Below are 15,327 nucleotides of genomic sequence, written 5' to 3'. Positions count from 1 at the left end.
TCACTCTAAGAAGAAAAGGAGGAAAGGGGGTATTGAAGTTACTCCTTTAGGGGAGGAACTGATTTGCCCCAATCATTCCCCCCTTTAGGGGGTAAGTGAGAGGCGATGAACTGTTAGTCCCCATGCGGTTACTCCTTCGCGGACTAACAGTTGCTCTTTTTCGATGCTCTTTAAAGAAGTTACGGTTACTCTTTCCGATGCTCCTCGAAGATGAAATGAATGAAATTAGCCATTTATACGCTGATAAAAGAATGACTGAGCTGAAAAAAAAAAACGAAAAAAAAAGCGCGCACGCAAGCAGGATTCGAGCTCGCGTCCTCTCGCTCACAAATCCAGTACTCTCCCCACTTCACCATGGCAGCTCTTTTCTTTTTTTTTTCTTACATGGCAGCTCGATCGGTTCACATGACAGGTTACCGAGACGAGGTTAACCACCTTAACACAGGTGCGGCAATAACAGAAGAGACTCGGCATTTGGTGTATGCTATGCCGGGAGAGTCTAACGTCGCGCATACTTACAAATATAAGCGACTACAGTAAAGAAAGCTGCCCGATTATTCTTACGGTGATTTAAACTGAGACATTACGTGATCTTCGTGTAGCGAGCGCAAACGGGGCACGCAAGACGACAGAGAAGGACAACTTCTCTATCGCTTAGCGTGCCCCTTTTGAGCTACACATCGCTTCAGTTAAGTTTATTATCTCCTTGGAACGAAAGGAACTCCTTAGGTACTATTGGCCAAGAAAATCTGGCAATCCATCTATGCCTTGCGCGCTTAATGTGTATCGTTCACTTATGGTGTGCACGCACACCAAGTGCACGGCTGTTCAGATTCCACCTTTTAAATTTCAGGGAATTTTCTCGCGAAGATGCAAAGCGCTGCTTTACATCTAGTTCCGTAGACAGTATATATACACGAACGTCCATCTATTCATGATATATAGACAATACCGCGTTCGCCGCATCACTCCACGAGACGGACGAAAACAGCAGAGTGCATGGGGAGTAACTGTTGCAGTTCGTCCTCGCCGTTGCTCTCTTTCGGACCAGGGATCGTACACTTACTCTCCAAAATTTGCACACGCCACGCACACTCCTGCAGTTACTCCCTTGAGGGACGAAAGTGCCCTTTCTTGCCCTAACTGTGCAGTTACTCCCGTTTTCCCCGGCATATACTTCTTAGAGTGTAGGTGACTATTCGCCGCCATCCGGTGTCAAAGGGGATGCTAATAGTATAATCATCATCATATCAATAATGATCATACTCATGATTGTCGTCGTCACTGAGTTTAAGAAAAGGGTACAGTGAAGGTACATTTTATAGCGCGGGGGTTAAACTGTTGTTTGCAGCGAGTGGAACCGATTCTCCGAACATAAGCGATTCTTAAGAGACATCGCTACAAACATGATTGCAACGAGAAATACCGGCGTTATCAACTCGGCGTTATCAACAGGGCGTTCGGTGCTGGAACACTTGTTTGCAGTTAGAACGACGTTGGGAGAAACTGTGGAGAGGCTGTTGTCGATAGTTCGGAACAGGATTTCGGCAACCAGGATGGAAGCTGTTACGTCGTCCACCCCTATAGGTCACAGGCAAGTGCGGCTGACGTAAGCACTCGGCGCGTGGATCGCACTGAGGAGATAAGGCTGTTTTTCGAGTGGATTGCCGCCTTCGCGAGTCCAGCGCTGCGGCAGATTCGGTATTGCCCTTATCGGCTCCCGCACGCGACCCGGTCAACTGCGTCCGGAAGTCCGCGACCGCATCCCCCGATAAAGAACACCCAGTTGACAGGTATATCGTTGTGGGGAGGGGTCACTCTCCGATACCTGCCCGAATTCGCCAAGTCCATCGTCCCCTGTCCTGGTGAATGTGCGAGTTCTCGGTGAGATAGTCGAAGCCGGCCAGCACTGCATGCATGGGCTCGGTCATGCTATTGCGAGCAATATATACCTGCTTGGAACGCTGTTTATTTGATTTTTCACAGCGATAGCCGTTGTTGGTTCGCTCCCCTCGCGTGTTTTGGTGTACAGCTGCAGCGGATGAAGATTAGCTCAAGTAGCCGATGACCCGAGCAGGGAAATTGCGGTACGCGGCGCTCTTGTTCCCCGTGCACACGGGTATCTAAAGTGCCACATAATTCATGCTACAAAGAGGGAGTGCCTGGCACCCTCGTTGTCCGCGTGCTAGGGCACAACAGCGTCGCGTGCCGCAATATATCTGATCGCGTGGTCGGTCACTTGTGCTCATCTTTTTCCGCGGCAGCTGTACGTCGCTATTGGTCTTCTGAATCCCAGAGTGCTTTGCTAGAGATCGACAAATTTTAGCACAAAAAAAAAAGAAAGACGGCTTGAACTAATGATGGAATTCTGTGGTTCTACGTGCCAAAACTACGATTTGATTATGAGGCATGTCGTAGTTGGGGGACTCCGGAATATTTTGACCCTTAGGGATCTTTAACGTGCCCCAATTCACGGGACACAGGTGTTTTTTTTTTTTCATTTCGACACCATCAAAATGCGGCCGCCGCGGCCGGGATTCTATCCCGCGACCTCGTGCTTAGCAGCGCAACACCTGCTAAGCCACCATGGTGGGTAGACGGCCGGAGGAAACGAGACGACAGGCGAGCTCGTCTGTCGCTTCGTTCTTTCTGGCTCTCTCTTTTTTCTGCGCTACTATTTGCCGACATGTTGAGCCAACAGAGCCCAAACAACCACAATGCTTTGGTAAAATTTCTCGCAGAAAAAGAGCCTCAGTGCCCCTCGAGGGTTCGAACTCCAGACCCAGATTGCCGCTCGAAGATTCCACTTATCAGCCACTCCACCGATGCTTCAGCAGGAGAGAATACTGTTCCTGGGCAATACTGTGCCAGATCTCTTCATGGTTCGTTAAATGATTTGCTGACGTCACGCCCTGCGACGTATTTACAAACGAGCACCGTGGTTAAATGATACAAGCGCAACCAGTGGCGAGAAGCGAAAGGAATGGCAGCGACTTTGTAGCGATGCCTTCTGCTCGATTCTATCCGCCGTTCAGGGCTGGCTGATTCCATTGACAACGCGGGCGGAGCGTCGCTCTCACCACTGATTTAAAAGCGCGAAAAGGAATAGCATCTCAAAAGGCATCGCTATGAAATCGCGGCCCAGGATAGGAAGGAAGAGGAAGAGTCGTCCACCTTCTCTTATACAAGAAGCCACGAGTGGAATTTGATTGACTTTCAACAGTATTTCAATTGAATCTAGCAGAAACTCAATAGAAACGCAACATAATATTTTTAACGCCTTATGTGTCCGCGTCCCCACCACCACACATCGCAACCTACACAAAAAAGGCGATTCCAACTATACGTATCGCTTACTAAAGCTTTGTTCTACTGGAAAGTTAGTGCGCACCTGCTAATCTTTGCTCCAGAGTGGAGGACTTGCCGTGCACATAGCATTGCGCATGTTACCACGTTAATGTGCCGCGTTGTGGGCGAAACTGCAACTTTCGTTTATTTTTGCGTAATGCAGGCGCCCTCTTCGGGGCCTGTGCAAGAGTGGACACAAACAAAAGGCGGGAGAAAGAGACTATACATATCACGGAATAAACACTTGGGTAATCATAACTAAGCCCAATTAACAAATTGGAAATCACTGTAAACAAAACAGTATTGAAGTCGCAGATAAAAATTTACGGAGACACTGCTCCGGGAGTTGTCTATAAGTATGCGTAAGCATTGCGCCACTTGGTCATCTCCAAGCAGCTCGGTGTCATTATCAGTGTTGTGAAACTTGATCCGGACCAGTACACACGGCAGCGCTGCGGCGACACGAATTGTTGCGTACGGAGGCGAAAGGTGAATTGACGACGCAAGCAAACTGCTTCGGGTGGCGGCACAAGGTTCGCTGATGACGTTCCGATCATTATGAGCCGTTATCGCTCTTTAGCGCCTTGTCTATCAGCGTCGAATAATTACGAACCGCGACCACTCCTACTGCGGCGGCGGCTGCGCCTGGTGCGGACGCGCGCGCCGTATCTTGAAAGCTATCTGCGATGGGGGGAGAGCGTCGACTGTTGACAGCTTCGCGTGCACTGTGTTCTCGCCGCTTAGTTCGCGTTGAAGCGAGAGCAAGCATGAAGGTGAATTCGCCCGCTGCTGCGGGTGCTATCTTGAAAGATATCGTCTTACTGGACGGACAGACGGACGGACGGACGGTTTTCCTCCCTGGGTACGCATGCAAATGCTTACGCATTTAAAACGCAAGTATCGAACACACATTCGAAGTTAGCGCTCTCGTTGACGCAGTTCTGCAGTTGGGAATTTTTAGATCTCATACACACACGCACTTGGTAATGATCGTTACTTGTTTTAATGCACCCCTAGTTTTCGGACCATACACTATTTAGTAGGTTAATAAAGGATTCGGTACTGCTTGCATTAACCACGCTCTCTGCTAGCCTATTCAAAAATAGAAATGACACGAGCACTGTGAATAATTTAGTTCCTTAAGGGTACATACGGGTGTCAATCAGTCTATAACTAACACCCTTATGGTGTGAAGACATGAGTTATAGACTGACTTTACACCCTTCCACACACTTAAATTCGTAAATTAGTTCACGGTGGGGAAGCAGAGAAGTTTGTGTACATTAACGTGGACGTCAGGCTGCCTTATATCTTTATTATGATGGGTTCTGTGAGAGCGCATGAATGGCTCCCTTATGTAGCATTGCCGCGACTGGTTAAACTGACAATTGCAAAGTTGGCATAATTTAAGCACTGTTTTGCGATGTGCGAGTGCCTGTGACATTACCCAGTAAAAAGTGCAAGTAATGAAGAAACGCAAGTTTGTCTGGGAAATATGAATAAGTGGACATTTCAAAGCTAAATGTTGCACCCTTTCAATGATAATAAATAAATTTTGTCGGTTATTGGAGACAAACCGGAAGGTAGGCTATGTGGAACCGTACATTCCATTAGAGCACGGATTCGGTCACTGTAACTTGCTGCCTGAAGGGGAACGCCAAGTAAAAAAGAATGAACAATGCAGATCGGTCAGGATCAATAAATATGCGTTCTCTCCAACTTTTGAACGCAACCTTCTTTACATAGAGAGCAAGTTGGTGTTCATGCACGTGCCATTTCTATTCTCTCAAAATTACTCAACTAAATCAATTAAAGAAATAGAAATAACCACTTCTTGCACAGCGACGTGTGTTCTACCCGACGTGGTATAGGGGCTTAGCGGCGATGGCTTTGCGCTGCTGAATGCCAGAGTCGCGGGATGAAATCATGGCGGCGTCGGCCGCATTTCCGTTGGGTGCGCATTAAAGATCCCCCAAGTAGTCAAAATTAATCCAGAGTCCCACTACGGCGTGCCTCGTAATCAGATCGTGGTTTTCGCACGTAAAATCCCAGAATGTCATCTTTTTTTAATTTTTAGCGCATTTTCCTAGCACGCATCAATTACCATTTACAGAAATTCATTAATACGTCTGTAACGATTGCAATAAAATTACAATCACCTGTTATCTTTTAAAGGTTCCTTTATGTACCGTTTGAAGAGAGAATTGAAAGCGGAAGGTAGGTTCTCTATTTTCCAGTGTTACCCTTACCTCTGGCAACAGAGTCGTTCGACTATACAATACCTTCAAGGAATCCACTCCCAGATTTACCGCATAGCTGGTCTTTTTTCGCTTTCTATTTGGCTGCCATTTTCCATATTTCCGTTCCGCTCACCCGAGCTGTCGATCAAAGTCTCCTCAAGAAAAGGAAAACGGAGGTTCGGAATTGACAAAGGTGGCGGAAAGAAAATGGCGGCTGATACGTGGTGAATCAGCAGTAAAAATCGTTACACTCACAAACACACAAAGATGTATTTTTGCTTGAAGGCGTAATAGAAAAGTTTAGCGAATCGCTCGAACTACTGACACAGATTTAGATGTATTTTTGCTGTACAGTTAGAATGTTTGACCAGTAAGTTTTGCTGCTAAGTACAACGAGAAAGGTGCATGCAGCAAGAAAAATGCAGCCCGCGAATACACGCAAATTGCCGTGCGACTGGCCGCTCGAAGCACTTAGCGTGTATTCGTGGGCTTCGCTCATGCTTGGCAAAACACCTTTATGTAGCACGTATTTAACAACAGAATGCTGTATCGCGAGTTTTTCATGTTGCTCTGCAATCTTCTCATTGTCACTTTTCATTTAATTATAATATTCGAGAAGTCGAATAATTAATTAGGACTAATTATGTAATTAGGCGGAATGCAACATAATAATCTGAGTATTTCCAAGCAACGGCAAACAACATTACCTTGGTTCTGTCCAGCTACGTGGTATTTGCATGTTTTTAAACATTGGTGCATGATAGTACGCCCCTGATACTACGCCACTGTTACGTACACCTGTTGTACAAAGGTTTTCAGAGTTGTGTACTAGAGTGTGTGCGAGATTATGTGTAAAACACTGCATGAGAGATTCAGCAACCAGCGCTGCTGTTTTGCGCCAACAATTTCTGCATGAATGATCACTAAAATAGGTAGTTGAGAGTAAATATTCCTTGTTCAATATGACAGGTCTTTTCGATGGATCAGTCGTTGACAACCATGACATTGTAGTCACAGTATCGCGATGTTTTAACTTGACAGGCGTATGATTGTACTGATAGGTTAAATCACTCGTTACTTAATAAGCCTTCAACGAAGGTACAACTCCCCATCATTTCTGCCTATGTTCTATTTTATTCTACATTTCCTAGTCTCTCGAGTTTATTTTAGACGACTGACCCTTCGGTGGCCTGTATTTCCTAGTATCTCATCATTTATTAAACGACAAACAACAGCGTTCGGACATCCAGGACGCACACTAAGGTGTCATCCTTGATCGGTCAAGGTTGCACACGACGCGGTCCACTTTGTGTGACCACAAAATAGTTCCCTCCAATTTTCAAGTGTCGCAATCTGTCAAAAAAATACGAAGGCAAAGCGGTCAACACTAAGCGTTCTATACAAATGCGGGAAAAAAAAAACTGTGCAAAGGTATGGCGGAGAGGCGAGCAGACGAAATTTAAACAAGCAGACGGCGAAGCAAACGGCAGGATGCAGTTGCCCCCGGCAACGACAGCGTCGCTGTGACGTCAACGACACGCCTCCCAGGGTCTCGTCGCCGATTGGCCGGCCTCGGGAGGTATAAAAGGGGGAAGCCGGCGCAGCGCCGGCTCACTCGACAACTGTTGTCGACCGGTCTTGCTCATCGCTTCAAGGTGCGCTGCTTCATTTTCGCTTTTGCGTTGGTTACGGGGGCCCCTGGAGATCAGATGCTTTTTGGTGTGATATCGGGACGTGCATCGCGATAAGCGTAGCCAAGCTTCGCACTGTGAAGATAAGTGATCTAGAGCATAGATATCTTTTTTTTTTCTTTATGCATGCTCCGGTGTGTTGTCGCTCGCTAGAAAGTTCGCATTAGCCAGAATGTCTAGCTCTGTACACCCTTGACAGTGGTTTAAATGCGAAGGTTTCAATGTAAGACTGAGAATTAACGAAGTGAGAAAAAATCGATCGTAGGCCTATAATGCCGGGAGGCTTAGGAATGGTGTCGCCTGGTTAACGCGTTAGCCGGTCAGCTGTTAACGGTAGCTTAGATTGACAAGGGTGTTAAAACAAAACGTATACCATTAAGTGTGCGCGAATGGTTTGTCAATTAGCTATCGATATTACCCAGCTTCTTTCCAAACAAGTTTCTCTGTGCTCAGTAGGCCGCAGAAGTGATTTTAAGGTTGCTTATTTTTGGCGAGGATGGCGAAACCAACATGTCCGCGATGTCCGAGAAGCCGATGTTCCCGACTCAATTCAGTATAACGATTCCGGGACGTTCGCAAGGTACGTTTTGATAAGTATATAAGCCTAGCACGGTAGCCTTACTTCGCGAATATTGAGTCGAAATGTGTGTTATAGAAAAAACGATCTTTAGTAACGCGCGTGTCAGACTGCGGGCAAAAGCGAACAAATTGAAGAGATTCTTAGTGCTAATAATAACTTCGCGGTTACAACGTAGTCGTCTGCTAACGCAGAAATACTCGTTACTTAGTTGAACATCTAAGTGTTCGTATTTTATGCCGGTTATAATTCGATTTTACCTGCTTGGGACTTTCGCGACTACGATACTCATTCGCATACACGATCTGGTCTCAGAGGCACTCAACTTGAGTACATTACATAAAATAAAGAACTTCACAGAGAACACTTATAACACTTTCCGTTTTTGTTTACTGTCCACTAAGCGTATTCAGCGTGATATACGATACGCATTGCTATTGTTCTAATGACTACACTCAATGACGTGAGACGGAATTGGCGCTTTTTCATGACTAAATAGGTGTTGTTGGTGTGTTTCGCGGTTTATTTCTGGCGTTCAGTGCTACACAAATCGTCAAGCCGTTGCGCCGCAGTTCCGTTTTCGTCGCCTTCTCCGAAAACGTGGTTACCACGGAAATGGGAAAACCAGGGCAGACATTTCCATGGAAGAGGCACCTCGTAACGAACCAATCGATCTGTTCCGCGGTAAGGATGGTTCAGTGACCTTTTTGTTTTGTAACTTAAAGAACCTACTCCGGCGTCGAAAACGACCGTAGCTATATTTTCGTAATGAATTAGGCGGGCTTTTATTGGTGACAATGTTCGCGTTTTACTGGCGAAGCTGGTACCAGCATCTGTCGTGGTTCCTTACACGACCGTAGTTATTTTCGGAATGAATTAGGCTGGCTTTTATTGGTGACAATGTTGGTGAATTACTGGCGAAGCTGGTGCCAGCATCTTTCGTGATTCCTTACACGACCGTTACACGACGCTAGTTATTCTCGGAATGAATTAGGCTGGCTTTTATTGGTGACAATGTTGGTGATTTGCGGTTCAAGATGTTACCACCATCTCATTGTGATTCCTTACACGACCGTAGCTATTTTCATAATGAATGAAGGCAGCCTTTAACTGTTCCAGCGTTGATGTGGTCTTGGTAAAGCCGGAATCTTTCAGCAGGCAACGAATCGGATGCTGCAGTTGGCAGCTTTGGTATGTCGCCATGTTAGCGGTACGGATAACATGGTAATACGATTCCTTGCACGCACTACAATTTCCGGCAGGAAAAGTTCATCGTATTGCCCTGTGCATTTCCATGCGCTAACAAGGTGCGGCTGAAACCGGAGTTGTTGACCTGACATCTGGATTCGCAGGAAGCGTGCCACAGCAAAATTGAGATGTCCTTTTTACGACTTCTGCGAAGGAAGGCGAGATAAACGATTGACACTCCGCAAAGGTTCATACGTTAGTCCCTTATAGGTGTTCTGAGTACGAACAATGCTAGGGGAGTCAATATACGCCGTGCATTAATTATTGATGTGCGCAAATCAGGTGCGAGAGAGTTACTATACTCTGTTTAATGGAACAGGCGCGCTACATAATTGTTACTTTATATATATATATATATATATATATATATATATATATATATATATATATATGTGTGTGTGTGTGTGTGTGTGTGTGTGTGTGTGCGTGCGTGCGTATAAAGACCGACAAGAGAGGAAACCGCGGGGTCCGATTTTTATGAGTCTTTTTATTAGCTTGTTGTGATATGGCTTTATATATATAAAACACGCTGCAGTAGTAGAACCAGACTGAACATTGTCGGCAATAATTACTTTTTGTAGAATCAAATGGCTCCGATATTTTACGACAGTAAGAGGTGAATGACCTTGCTTTGCCTTTAGTCATTTCACTCTTACACTGGGCCAAGGACCTTTGGCCTCCCATTCGACAGTGCAACCTAATAGGCCGTATCTTCGAGGCATTGAGCGACAGGAAGTCAGCGGTGTGGATTAGAGATTAAACGGGCGTAGCTGATATTCTAGTTAAACGAGGGGGGGGGGGGGGGTGTAGCTGAGCTAGCCGTGCATTGCTTAGGACAGATAACTGGTGGTCTGTAATTGTTACAGAGTGGCTGTACAAGAAAAAAAAGTACGAAGAAAGAAAAGCACTCGTGGAGGGCAGTGAACAACGTCATGTGATAAAATAAGGAAATTTGCAGGCATAGGATGGAGTTAGCCGACACAAGAGAGGGACAGTTTGAGATCGCTGGGAGGCCTTCGTCCTGCAGTGTACCCTAAATTGGATGATGATGATAATGACAGAGGCGTCAGAAGTGCCATGCGATAGGAGCTGTGAAGGAGGGGAGAGGAGGAGTAGGTACCATTTCACACGTAATGCAAGTTATCTTGAAAATCAGGTGATTAGGTGGTGTGATGATATTTGGATAGTTGCGGGCTGGGGGTCCGGCTGACGCTAGGCGGGAGATTGCTATTGTGGACACCGTCAAACTGTGCCACATTGCTGTCACGCTCGCCATCTTGTCTATTCTGGTTGGCTCGCGGGGCCAGCTGCGCCCTCTCTGATTGGCTCGAATTAAGCGCGCAAGACGACTTTGCGGAATTTGACGTGTTCAGAAAAGCACGCAGGGGTAAATGGAGAGAGAGAGAGAGAGAAATTATGCAAAGAAAGGCAATGAGGTTAACCAGCGGTAGTTCCGGTTGGCTACCCTGCACGGGGTTCAGTCGCAAAGGGGCAATTGGAGATCACTGGGAGAGCTAGGACTTGGTCCTGTAGTAGACAAAAATATGCTCGTGATAATTGTTAAGGTATGATGACGATGCTCGGGCGAGTCGGAAATCTGTGAACAACAAATAATTGTGCGCCGATAATGAGGAGAGGAGGGGGACGCAGTCAACAAGACACACCGGCGCCCTTTTTTTTTTTTTTTTTCCACCTTGACTCCGTCTTTTCTTTATTCTGAGCAGCTTCTTGCGCAACTTTTTTTTTATCGTTCTGCGCGATTCTCGCGAAACTCCCGACGCTCTCAGCGGCTGTGACGTTCTGCTGCTGGTGCACGAGGTGCCGGGTTCGACTGCCGACTGCGGCAGCCCCTTTCCTACGCAGGGTTATTGCAAGAACGCTTGCGTACCGTGCCTTGGGTGCGCGTTGAACAAAAAAAAAAAAAAAAAAAAAAAAAAAAAAAAAAACAGACGTTCTCCGTCAATCCGGAGCTTCCCCTGGCAGCTTCTAGGTCGCACAGCCAGTGTCTTTCTTTTGGGCGTCGAGTCCCATAGTTTCAATCTTATTTCGGTTAGCTCATTTCCAGCTGATGTTCGATTTGTTATACCGAATTTGAATTTCTTATTTCTTGTTATTCAAATGAGGGGCTGCTGAGTTTAACGGTACAAAGCCTGATGAATATTTCAGCTCACTCAAGCAAGAAGTACGACAACCGAGTAAAAATGTACATACATAATATGCATGGTATGCATATTATGCAGCCCGTACGTAACGTTTCTCTTGAAATTTTTAAAAATTCCAAATGCATCAAATTTACATAATGAGATGGCATGTCCATCAGTTCAGTAGACCCTGTATTTCAATATCTGGTGCTAGGGTAACGGCCGCTATCATCGCCTATCACCATTATTTTTCCTGGGCCCGCGGAATCGATCGCTTCCGCTCATCAAATATTTCCGTTTGGATCTATACAGGTCGTCTCTGTAATCCGCTACTACGCAAAGTAGGCTATCGTATTCAAACCGCAGTGTTTGTTGTGACGATGAAGAGATAAAAAAAAAAAACGCCCATCAAGTGTTTCAGCTAGTGTCACACAAACAGGAGGTCGAAAGTGATAGCAGCCTTTCGCTGTATGTGGCATCTTTCATAGCATGTATGATGTAACTTAGGGAGTTTCTTAAACATGAACATTTCCCGTAATGACGACATTTTTTTTTATTTCGGTAGCATTTCTCGTGGAACTTCGTTGACTTTCTTATTCTTCCCACGTTCGAGAGCCAGTTATCCGAGCGTATGGCTGTTGCTGTTGTAATCCTTTGATTATGCCACATGCCCTCCATAGGGATATAAATAGCTCAAGAAACTCGGGGTGGAGGAAGAATGGTGTTAAGAAAGAAAATGGAATTAACAGAAATGTTAGACAAGATCAAACTAACAATACAGGAATTCGAACCTGTCTGTCGCACTCCCCCCCCCCCCCCCAAAAAAAAAAAAAAAAAAAAACGCGCACACAAAAAAAAAACAAAGAAAAACAAACCAACAACAACAATGTGAATATGAAAGATCAAAATAACCATGCATCTGTTTCTACTGGCAATTTGGTACTATGCATTATTATTATAGTTATTATACCATTATTACTGCTACTAGTACAATCACTACTACTACCACCATTACTTTCAATATCTCTAAACGCTCTGTGTACCTGCTGCCTCTCGGAGAAGGCACTCAACTACGCGTGCAAACCGCGTAGCTGTAACCAACTTGACAGATGATTGACATTCGTTAACGATACCTATTGTAGCGCGGGCCAACAGCTACAGCCGTTACACATGAACAAGTAACGAGAGAACTGTGTCACATTTTGGAAGGCAAGGTTACGAAGTGTGCTGTCAGATGAGAGTGAAACTTCTATCAAGAACCGAGCCGAAGTGAACTTCACCGACATATTAATTCATTTCCGGCATCACCAGACATTCGCCGTTCCAAAATAGTAGGGATTTGTTTTTTTGGAAATTGCGCGCCCTAGTGGCTTTGCGTATCAAGATAAACCCAAACTTCTTTGTAGACCGTTTGCGCACGTTCTTTCCGTGCTCTTCTTGCATTCTTCTGTACGCCTGGTCGATATATCGTCCCATAACTTTTGGTACCCGATTTCCAAAACTCCCTAATAATACTTTTCCAGAGAAAAGGTACTCAGGGCCCAAACAACGCTTTCTGTAATACATTCCTGCAGTATCTCGGTGGAATTGGTTTGCGTGCTTTTATCTAACGTTCCCTCCTTCATTATCAAGTGGGCACGTCTCTACAAAAAACAAAAAAATAGAGTCGACTTTTCAGTAGCACCAACTTTAAGATAGCTCACCTAAAGTTTTTAGGAACATAAGTGCTTCGAAGCATCCAATATTTCGCAATATATCTGTTACTTCAGAGCATTGTTGAACACATGATTTCATTATAGTATCTTATCACTTACACGGATATAACAGTTTTACATGTGCCGCTTCGCTGTTATCTCCCTTTCTAAAGAGGCTTTAAGTGAGACTGAATTTCTACCATGGCCTAACGCATAATAGAACGCATTTACGAGCAGAGATCGAGCGATAAAGGATACGACACGCCTTTATATGCGCTGCCACTGAGACTTATTTTCGGAGTTTAAACTGGACGCTCGATTTATCTGCCCCTCCCCCATTTCTTTCTCCCCACTATAGCATCATTGGTCAAGGTAGCACACTGTCATTCTCCCTGCTTATACTCTAGAAAACTTCAGTCTGTCCACGTTGGAAACGCATCTCATAAAGGCCTGTAGCGACGAATGCAGCCAAATGAGACTTCATGCGTAAAAAATTTAACTTGCAAAATCCTTTGTCCGCGAAAGCTTGCCAAGAAAGTTTCTCGAGCGCCCAGGAGTGCCTTGAGAAAGCTTCTCTGCGAAGCCTTCCACGTGTCGGTGACATGGACCCACGAAAAAAAAAAAAAGAGAGAGGGAGCCAAATCACGAATAGGTGACGGTGGTTTCCCAACAGCGTCGAGAAGCAAAACGAAAACTAAGCGGGCACTGAGGACATGGGAAAGGGAAAGAGCCGGCCGACGTGTGGAGGGAGAGAGGAGGGCTTGATGATCGCCGGCGTCGCTGACGCAATCGCTGGCGCATGAGTGGTCGTTTGGGAGGGGAGGTACGCGCCAATGCCAAGCACTACACGAAGCAGCGCGAAACGCCAGCAAGAAAAGGCGCACAGCCGTAACACTGCAGCCGGCTCAAAATGCACGAAAAAAAAAAAAAAAAAGACGAAGCAAGAGCGAAAGGTTGGCGCTATTCTGTTGCTAGGCGAGCAGTGCCGGCTCAAAGCCCGTCGCTTCCAAGGGTGACCTCTCCCTTGAGCGCTGCTGTGAACTCAAGCCGCTTTAGATGTGAACGACTTCGGCCTTCGCTGCCTTAGTCGCTAGGCTGACCCTGCTGGTGATGATGGGAAACGAAGAGGAAAGCCTTGCCTGTGTTTGCGTTATTTGCTTTTTTTTTGCCTAATAATGGAAATTCTTTCTTTTTTTCTTTATGAGACTATAGTTGTAGCGAAGCTTCCTGTCAACGCAACAGAATGTTTTGACAACTTAATGGGCTACACTTGTTGCTCAGTACGTTCTGTGAACTTGGTTGAAAGGAAAAAAAAAAAAGTACATAATGAGTGCATTCTACCAGTGCTAACCCACGGAACCTGAAACTGGAAGGATAGCAACGGGGCTGGAGAAGGAACTAACGAAGGCGAAAGAGCTATGGAAATGACAGTAATAAACTCTGTGATGAGAGAAAGGAAGACAACAGCGTACAAGCAAAAAAAAAAAAGAAATAGATGAACATACACAGATGTAAAAGACATGTTTCGTGTTTATAATATCACGGAGTATGCTCTCAATGACATGTTGGAGAGACGTTACAAATACATCATTGGAAATTATATTGAGAACATTGCTTGGTGATCTATTCCTGTCTAGAGCAGTATTGAAAAAAAAAGGAAAAGGCTTACTAAACAGGTCAGTATTACATTTTTTTTAACCTTGAGGCCAAGGTGAAGCCTCAGGGCCACATAGCCAGGTCGATGTAGATATAAATGTCGTGTGGTCAATACCTGCTTATGAATAGAAAATATCGTGAAACAACTTTAATCCCTTAATTTTACGCCATTTCAGCTGCACGACCTACCGTATAGGTTCTTCCTTGCCTTCTTTGCACTAAAATTTCTCGCATAATTCCCAAATGCACGCCACACAGCTTTATTTACAATACTACTAGCCCCAATGCTAGGGGTTCTTGCAGAGTAAATTCAATTAAATTCGAATTATTCAGCACTCTTCTTAAGTTTTTTTTTTTCTATGTTGCTTTGGTTCCAAGCATCGCCCACTGTGCTTGTGTGTTCAAGTATTGATCGGACGTTGGTGACATAGAGTTAATAGTTAAGCCTTTGGTCTGACGGGAAACTTTTGCATTTTTTATACAAATCCAAGAACGCGATACACTTGGAGTAACGTAATCAATGTGATGTTTACAAGGTAAATCAGTGATTGACTGCATTCCCAAATAGCTTTATTTTGGAACAAGCAACACCTGCGCGTCCCGTTATTATGGTAATTACCTTCAAGCAGAAAAGTTCTAGGGCACTGGTCCAGACGGGTTTCGGCACTCTAGGCCTTAAGGGCTCTGTCCAAGTTCTAAAGGGCTTTTAAAATTGTGCGATACAAACTTTGA

General features: G+C 45.2%; 1 protein-coding gene across 4 annotated transcripts in view; it reads left to right on the top strand.

Moving 5' to 3' along the window:
* LOC119464568 (mitochondrial uncoupling protein 2) overlaps positions 1 to 15,327 on the top strand; it is a 104,267-nt gene that overhangs the window by 44,466 nt on the left and 44,474 nt on the right. The window contains exon 1 of one of the 4 annotated variants that reach the window (XM_037725585.2): positions 7,193 to 7,243. The exons of the other annotated variants lie outside the window; for them this stretch is intronic. The gene's annotated coding sequence lies outside the window, so the exon portion shown is untranslated. Of the gene's footprint in view, positions 1 to 7,192; positions 7,244 to 15,327 lie in introns of those variants that run through there. 4 annotated transcript variants of the gene reach the window in all.

This window comes from Dermacentor silvarum, chromosome 9, assembly GCF_013339745.2.
Source record: "Dermacentor silvarum isolate Dsil-2018 chromosome 9, BIME_Dsil_1.4, whole genome shotgun sequence".
Classification (NCBI taxonomy): domain Eukaryota; kingdom Metazoa; phylum Arthropoda; class Arachnida; order Ixodida; family Ixodidae; genus Dermacentor; species Dermacentor silvarum.
This window is presented reverse-complemented; position numbering and strand designations above follow the sequence as displayed.